Consider the following 9,024-nt stretch of genomic DNA (forward strand, 5'->3'; position numbering starts at 1 on the left):
GCATTTTAGCAAAATTTTTTATGACATAATGCAAATACATTCGATGAGACTATAGATATTTGAAGTGGATTATTGTGATGCTACCAAAATACAGTATCGTCTAATTTATGCCCCATGGAGCCCCACTTATTTATACTGGGATGTGAATTCCTTAGTGCAACTATATAAATATAACTTTTATAGTTGCCTAACTATATATAACTTTGGTAGTGGCCTACTTTGTAAGAGTCGAACCGTAACTTGGTTTTTATTTATGTTTAAGGATCGTAACTTTATAAATTCATCATCAATATTTCTTTGCCATAATGTAAAGTAAGTCTGCACCATAAATTAAAAAGAGATTGACATATAAAGAGGGAAATAGTAAAGAGTGAGAGTGCATATGAATGTGCACAGGATAATTTCCTAAAGAGAGAAACAAGAGATGCACATTGATCAACATAGGATATTTATCAATTCACACTACTACTTGCGTTATGCGAATTGGCCCAATGTTAGGCTTTACGAGCTTGAGTTATCAATTAATAGGATTACTATGGCCTTCGAATGTTTCATCCTCTTAAATAAATCACATGGACCGAAGGTGCCTTGCAATGATTCCTCTACCATATAGGCTACTTTAGAAATCACCTCAAATAATGGTATGATAGCGTACGGTTTGACATGTTAAGATGAAACATCACATGCCTAACATAGGACTTACATTGTACAAACCATTAGGTCCTAAATTTATCAAGTACGAAGTCCTACTAGCTAGACTGATAGAATTTATCAAATTGTACTTTATCACAACTAGCAGTTAAGGATTTCATACTCATTCTTAAGATGGTATCAACCTTAATTAGGGATTCAAGGTACATATATATTCTGATTATTTGGGCAATATTGATAATCATTTTGTAATGTCATGTTGTGTGAAACGATTTCTTGTACTTTTCAAATTTATATTATTATTGTGTTGATATGTATGTGTGAAAATTCTTACTGTGCTGTAAAGCTCACAACCCTTTTCTCTTTCTCTTTTTCAGAGTTGCAGATTGCATAGTACATGATTATGGTTGAGATCGCAGGTGGAGGGGATAATTAGATAGAGCATCGTTATTACAAGTTGGTTGATCAAATTTTATAATTGGACCAACTCTATTGTTTGGTATGAATTGAGATCATTATTATTTAATGATATCAAGTTTGTAATATAGTTTTTTAGGCCTTGCATATTCTATAGAGCTCTGCCCTAGAAAGTGTGCAGCCATGTCATGTGCTACACCCGGATGCTGCATTCTAGGTGTGACAGATAGCGTACGGTTTGACATGTTAAGATGATACATTACATTCCTAACATAGGACTTGCACTACACAAACCATTAGGTTCTAAAATTCATCGAGTAAGAAATCCTACTAGCTAGACCGACAGAATTTATCAGATTGTACTTTCTCACAACTAGCAGTTAAGGATTTCCTATGCATTCTTAAGATGGTATCAACCTTAATTAGGGATTAAAGGTAGTAGTAATTTGAGATACCTTTTTCTTGATTCCATGTCCAATCCATCTCACATCAACATCCAATCATGGGAATTGGCTGTTAGGGAAGCAAGTCATCACTGATGTTGGTTGTCTCCACTAATAGCTTGGAAGTTTTTAACCCCACATTAATTAATCAATGCAAAGCTACTAATCCAAGCAAGGCAGGAGGAGAAGAAAATGGACAGATGGGATCCCTTCAATCAATGTTCCTGCCTACCATCACCATGCCTAGCCCACCGACGACACATTCAAAGACCAATGCCCATCTTTTCAATTATTTCCTCCTTTGCTTCAACTTTTCTCCTAACCTCCTTGTCTCTTTCCCATCTTCTTTTCCCCTTTGTCTCTTTTCCCATCACCTCTTCAACTCCTCTCCTCTCCTCTCCACCGACGAGGCATTGAAAGGAGAGCAAAGGTCACCCTCCATTTGTAAAGAGGGCTTGCTAAAGGCCAAATTACTCGTCTAAAACTGCTTTCTAATGTCTATATATATTGCTTCTCCAATATCCCTTTTCCCTCCCACAAGTCAATTGGGCATGTCTTGGAAAAAAATAATGTACTAGAGACATAAAGTATTCCATAGGCAATACAATCTTGCATTCTTTAGTTAAAGAAAGATATAGATTAATTGACATCAAGTATGTATTATATAAAACTAATCATCATGCGCGATGCTCATGGGAAGATAATTGGCAGTAGGTGACATCTATGTTGAATGATTGCCAATATTATATCGACGCACAGTCTAATATTCTCATGAATGTATAGTCTTATATGACATATTTGAGAGAAAAGATGATACTGATGACATTATATTAAGCTTTCTTTAATATTGCAGTTATGGTATTATGCGAGGATTAAGTTTATAATGGCTTTTCCACTCTAGATGGTACCATTTGATGCTCTCTTGGAAGCTAAGCCCAAGTTTCTTTTGGACAAAGCTCCAATATAACTTTGGAAGGAAAGCAAACAGCTTTGGCAACGAACCATGTGGACGACTGTCCTCGCTTTAGCAGTGTGACGTTGTGGGCCGGTCAACTTCAAATCTCTCAACATTCAATAATGCTAAGGTTATTGCCGAGTCACTTTCAGCCTAAAAAATTGAGGACAACGATAAGATCGAGAAAAGATCTTAACAATTATTCAATGAGTTCATTAAGTTGGGCAGGGACTCTCATGGATTAAAGCAAATGAACTAAATGTGCAGTGAGTTGAGTTGGGGTGCATGGTGACAATTGGTTGGCTATTGGATTCGGATCGAACTACAAGCCAAATTCCCTGTAACCATGAGTTCTAGTCTTAATGTTCCAGATTCTGCATCCGATTTCCCCTACCAATGCGACATTTTCGAGCACTTGGAGTCAACTTTCTGCCGAACCCATGGAATCTTATTCGGGATATCGAAAACTAATCATGAGTCAAGATCGTCGATCTGAATCAAAGACTACATAGATCCAGATTAAGTCAGCCCACCCCTTTGAATCTAGATTGCTGAGGTCGGCCTTGAGTAGACTCGGCTCGATTGCAGCTTTAGCTGAAACCATGGAGGAGGTGAGATATGAACATGTAGCCATTTAGGTGGTGTTTCCATGGGGTTAATCAAATCAATTTTTTAGGGTTCCTCACCATCATTTGTTAGAGTAAATCAATATATAGACATGGCTTGCAATGATAGGATAAAAAGTTACATGCATAAATGCAGTGTGGTCCCCCTGCTACCTCTATATGCATATGGTATATAGTATCCCTAGAGGATATGCCTCAGGTCTATAAAACCTAGAAGGTACATGGGGTGGGAGGATAAGATATTTCTCATCTCCTTTTGAGGAGTCTAATACTCTTGGGGGGGGGGGGGGGGGGGGGTGGAAATCTCATAGATAATTTCATTTTAGAATGATATGCCCACAGACATGTACTCCAATGTAAAAGTGGAGACCATCAAAGATGGCTCATTCATTTATAGTTTATACTACCCAAAAACAAGGATGTTTCATCTATCATGGTACACTATTAATATCATAAATTAAGAAAGACACTGGACCCTTTTTATCTTGTTTGAAGTGATATCTAAGATAAGCCTTCTCTTAGTAAAGTAGTGCATGAAAAAGATATCATGCATATATATGGATTGCCTTGTGCCACATATAGTTCCAATTTCTGCCTATTGAGTTGTAACATATAAGCTCATACAGTTACTTTTATCTAAAAGGAGGCATTTAAACCACTTCCTTATATTTGAGCACAACCAGTGGTTCTCAACTTTAAAACATGTGCAACACTATACCATGGGAGTGCATGCCACATTTGAGAGGCCCACCTTGGATTTCTATTTTTCTCCTCAAAAAAAAAAAAAGGAAAAAGCAATACGCCTAGCTGAATTTATGGTGGTATCCCTTCAATTGCAAACTCCTTTTTTCTACTTAGAGAAAGTTTGACCACACCAATAAGCCTTCTTTAAGGCGACATACAAACATCCAAGCTTGATATTCATAATGGATTAAAGTATTTCTAAAACATAAAATTAAAGATTGATGATTACTCTCACTTCTATTCTTCATCTTCTTTCTTAAACTCTTTTGGTGAAACATATCCATGGATTAGCAGTTAATTAGCATAGTATCTTCCCTAGCCATCTCTTCTTCTACCATTTGATTATTTTGGCCACGCCAAACGTGATCGAAGGTAATGCTTGCTTCTATACCAAATCCATTAGCAAGTCAACTGCATGCACACACATAAATATAGTTTAATGTACTTTTACTTTTCAAGGATGCACAAGCGTTCTAATAGTGCTATGGACTGAATGGCATCATATATATGTTGCTGCTCACATGAGATTGGCACCATGGATGTCTGATTCTCCTTGTCAATTGTTAGATATTTTATTTTTTGATTCCTATGAAGGAGTGAAGTGGATCAGATAATAACCATCCGGACCTATTTTCGTATCTGAATCTATCCGAATATGGATAAAAATTTAAGCATCTGACTAATATCCATATCTTTCAAAGAAAAATGGATATGAATATGAATCGACAACTATTCCATCCGTATCTGAATATCCAATTTTATTTGTAACTCTATTTAATTTCATATAACACCCATAAAATTTTAAGAAAAATAAATGACCACATTAGCATGCTATTGACTTAATTGATTATCCACTTAGCAATTAATTAATATTTTTGATTATGCCGTAATGAAGTTTAATTATTCGATTTGTATACATATATGTTCAAAATGAATACGGATATGAATTTTTCCATTCGGCTAGCATCCGTATCCATATATGTAGTCATCAAATAAAACAAATATCTTGTCTGAATCCATTTCGATTTCGGCCCTATATATTCTCATAGTTGTATTTACTCTAAATTGGTTTAATGAATTCCGGTTTAACAATAATGAAAAAAAGTAAAGTATATAAATATAAGGTGCCAAACAATAATATCACAACAACTGGCGACGACGAAGAAGATAGGAAAGAGGATAAGAAAAAATAAATATTGGGAGGTGACAGTGGAAGCACGAAGCCGGCTCTCCGTTGGTGACAGCAGTACATGCAAAGGTGCATCCCACTATTGTAGATTCTCTTCGCTGTCTGTACCTTCCCTTGTATCCTCCATGTTCTCATCCCTCTACGTTGTCCAATTCACCACTATGCACCATGAAACCACTCCATGTATCAACCCCAAGAAGCTTCTCCTTCCCACTCTTCTAAATTTTTTAAAACTATTTCACAGCTGGAACTTGCTTTCCCTAGACGATCGAAGTCTCACTTGACAAGCCTGCATGGTGCTCAATGTCATGGATGTCAGTATGCATTAGAGCTATATGCGCTCCTGCTCCCACAGAGATGGGGTCGAAGAGTAGTTGGTTTCCTTTAAATGATTCATGCGTCGATGGACCACATGATGATATCGGGTTTCATCTCCCCACTGATGGTTTGGTTTCGGTAGGAGGCACAGGAATGACATGCATGCCTTGGAGGAGATCACTTAATTAAATATCGATATAGTGGTACTGCTGTTGGAAATGAGTAATGATAGGTTACTGGTCACGGTCCCCTCCTCGTTGTTTTGTTTTAGCCAACATCCCATGAGCTGTAGAGGTACATCTACTCACAAGCACTTCGCCCTGGGCATCAAATGGCAGGACCACTTCATGGTTATAAGGTCAGTCCCAGGATGACAGCACAAAAGAATGAGAGAGAGGGGATGAGAGAGTTAAAACTAGAGGAATTACTTTGAGATATATATATTACCTAAACTTGTATAATTAAGAAGGATAATATGCCTTTCATTCACCTAACATTCTTCTTTGCAAAGTTGATCCGACCTAACTATGTGAATAAAAAATTGGAGTTAACTTTTAGGAATATCGATGTGCTTTATTGTAAGACATATAAATGGTGGACAGCTTTTTAAAGCGGCTTGAGAGCAGGTCATGTCGAGCTGTGGAAACTAACATTCCGGATTCTGTAATCTTTTTGATACTTCGGAGAACTCATTAGCATCCAAATGCATGCTCCGAGGTTTCCACACCTATTTTTCTACACCTCTCACCTGGATTCACCGCTGTCAAACAGTGTTATGAAACCGGGTCCCACCCCACGAGATCACTCTGAACTTTGTTTGATGACGATAGGATTCAAGTCGAGAACGTTTGCCTGCCATCAGAAGAACATTTATTTATGGTTTTCTATCTTTGGAGTGTGAATCAGCAAGACTCCTTGAAATATAGAACAGCACCAAGCAAGCACCAATGGCCACCATTTTGTCTCCTTGCCTCCCTTTGCATGGTAGTTCATCAGCACAAACTACTATCACCTTCCTAATTCTACCTCCCAACGACTCCACAAAGGCCCAAAGTTTCAGAGCCAATTCCTTCTCATGGGGCCTGGCCATAGTAAACAAATCCAGATAAAAACAAAGTCCCCTCTAATGATCCTCCCCCTTATTCATACTCCTCTTTCCTCTCTCAAAAGTAAAAAAGAAAGAAGAGAAAGGAAACTGTGCTCTTTTACCCCTAGAACATAGAGGCCGGTGGTGGTGGACCGGACGATAAGGATACGTTATGGCCAACGGTACCTGGTCCCCTCTTCTCCTCTCTTAACGGAGATCCATCCCTCAAAATGGGCAGGCCGGGGCGCCATGTGGAGGACTTATAGTTGTCGGAGGCCTAGATCTGGCTTTGGTTGGTGACCACAAACTGGAGAAAACTGCCTCATTAAAAGGATGGAAGATGAAACAGAGCAAGGAGATGCCTCCCTCTCTCATGACAGCATCTCAATTAATCCAAAAGTGGATGAGTCTCCAATGAGACAGCTTGTATCATTAGCTTGTAGTAGAGGGGAAGAAGAATTGATCATGCATGGAGTTAAATCTTGGTGGTGTTCAACTTATCATTTTATTATCACGTAATGTAATTTAATTATTACCATTGCATGATGCAGGCACGTGTTTTTGTATCAACTTTTTTGAGCTTTTTCTTCCCTGTACCAGACCTCTTACTAAGTAGTAAGTAGTATAGGTTGTAGGCTTTTGTGGGGAAGCCATTGTCTCTTTTTTCAGCGCGGGAGAGATGCAATGAGAAGTGTTATTATATTCAATGGTGCATGCTCGTTGTAGCCGCAGCCTGTTATTTATTTCTAAATAAATTTCTATGCTCTTTTGTTTTGTCCTCCGCGTAGTCTTATCCGTCGAGTTATATAACGGTCAATAAGTAATAACTTCACCATCCTCGATCTTCTGCATCCAATTTTTTTTTATTTAAAATTTTAACTGAATTGAGTTGGAATATTAGGTAATCAAAAATTTATCTGCAAAAATCTACTCCAACTATTAATCGTCTGTTTTTTTGTTTTTTTTTGGGAATCAGTACGTAACTGTTTATTTCGAATATATATATATATATATCATTAAAATGGTCTAGTCCAAAATCTTACAATTTGGTAGAATCAATGATTCTGGACTAGAGAAATTGATACATCTTAGCTATAATATATTGCTCTTTTGAAGCGCAAATAATTTTTTATTCATTATATGCATCATAAAAATGGACTTATCCAAAATCTCACTATTTGATATGATTGTTGATTCTGGATCATAAAAATTTTACCTTCCCAAAAAATGGAATGGACTTATTGCTACTATTACTCTCTTGCTTTTTCTTACTAGTAATTTCCTTTTTTTAATATATATATATATATATATATATATCATTAAAATGGTCTCGTCGAAACTCTCACAATTTGGTATAATTGTTGAGTCTTGGCTATAGAAACTGATACATCTAAGCTATAATATACTGGCAAAAATTTTGTATTGCTACTAAAATTGATCTACTATGCCTTACCAAAGGAAGAAATAGATCTACAACTACCACTAGTCACTTGCTTTTTTTGAGCACTAAAATTTTATTTAGTATATATATATATATATATATATATATATATATATATATATATATATATATATATATATATATATGTATCATTAAAATGATCTCGCCTAAACCTTCACAATTTTTGGTACCATCATTGATTCTTGACTTTATAAATTGATACCTTGTAGCTATAATATATTAGCCAAAGTTTTATCATCTCTTCTAGCCATCCTTTTTTTTTTAAAAAAAAAATAATTATTAGATATAAAAATAATAATTGTCATCATACTGTTGCTATAATTTTAAAATATTTTGGTTTGGGAATTAAGTAGGCAATATAATTTTTCTTTTTCTAAGTGAAAGTAGGCATTTGACTTAGAGAATATCAAACAACAGTTAAACCTAGTTCAGAAGTTGAATGAGAAATTTTAACACAAACCTTTAAACCCTCGGTGTATATACACACAAATGATAGGTGCTGGTTGGTTTTTGTTGCGAAAGATAAGTATATCCTTAGGTTTTTGCTTGCTTTTCCTCGGAAAGGGCTTCTTGCAGTCATTCTAATAATGAAACAAGGACAGCAAATGTGGATTACATTACACTAGTCATGAAGAATTTATGGAATCAGGGAGTTCCCATTTATTCATGATTTAATTGAAGTATTGAGGATCAGCAATCCTACTTTGTTTTTTTATGACTTTGGGTATTTGCTCCTAGAATAACAACATGCAGCCTCCTTATCTTGAGAAGCTTTCCTATAATAGAATACACATATAAGAACATTAGCTTAATCAAACTCACTAACATTGGGCTATCCATACCATGAAATTGCTATTATTTACTATATAAAATTTTCATTTAAGCTTTTCTTCCATTTTCTCTCTTGATGGACAAAAACATTATTAGCCTAAACTTCTTCGAGAAGTTATAATTAAACAAAAGAAAGAATAATTTATATAATTTCTCAAAAAGAAATAACTTAGAGGCCGTTTGGTATTATTTTTATTTTTAAATATTTAAGAGAAAAATATACCCTATCGGATCCTGTATGGTGAATTTTTTCTTTATTTTTTAAATTAATTTTTGCAAATATCAATAGTCTTTGAAAGTA

The sequence above is a fragment of the Phoenix dactylifera genome, unplaced genomic scaffold (genome assembly GCF_009389715.1).
Source record: "Phoenix dactylifera cultivar Barhee BC4 unplaced genomic scaffold, palm_55x_up_171113_PBpolish2nd_filt_p 000144F, whole genome shotgun sequence".
In the NCBI taxonomy this organism is placed as follows: domain Eukaryota; kingdom Viridiplantae; phylum Streptophyta; class Magnoliopsida; order Arecales; family Arecaceae; genus Phoenix; species Phoenix dactylifera.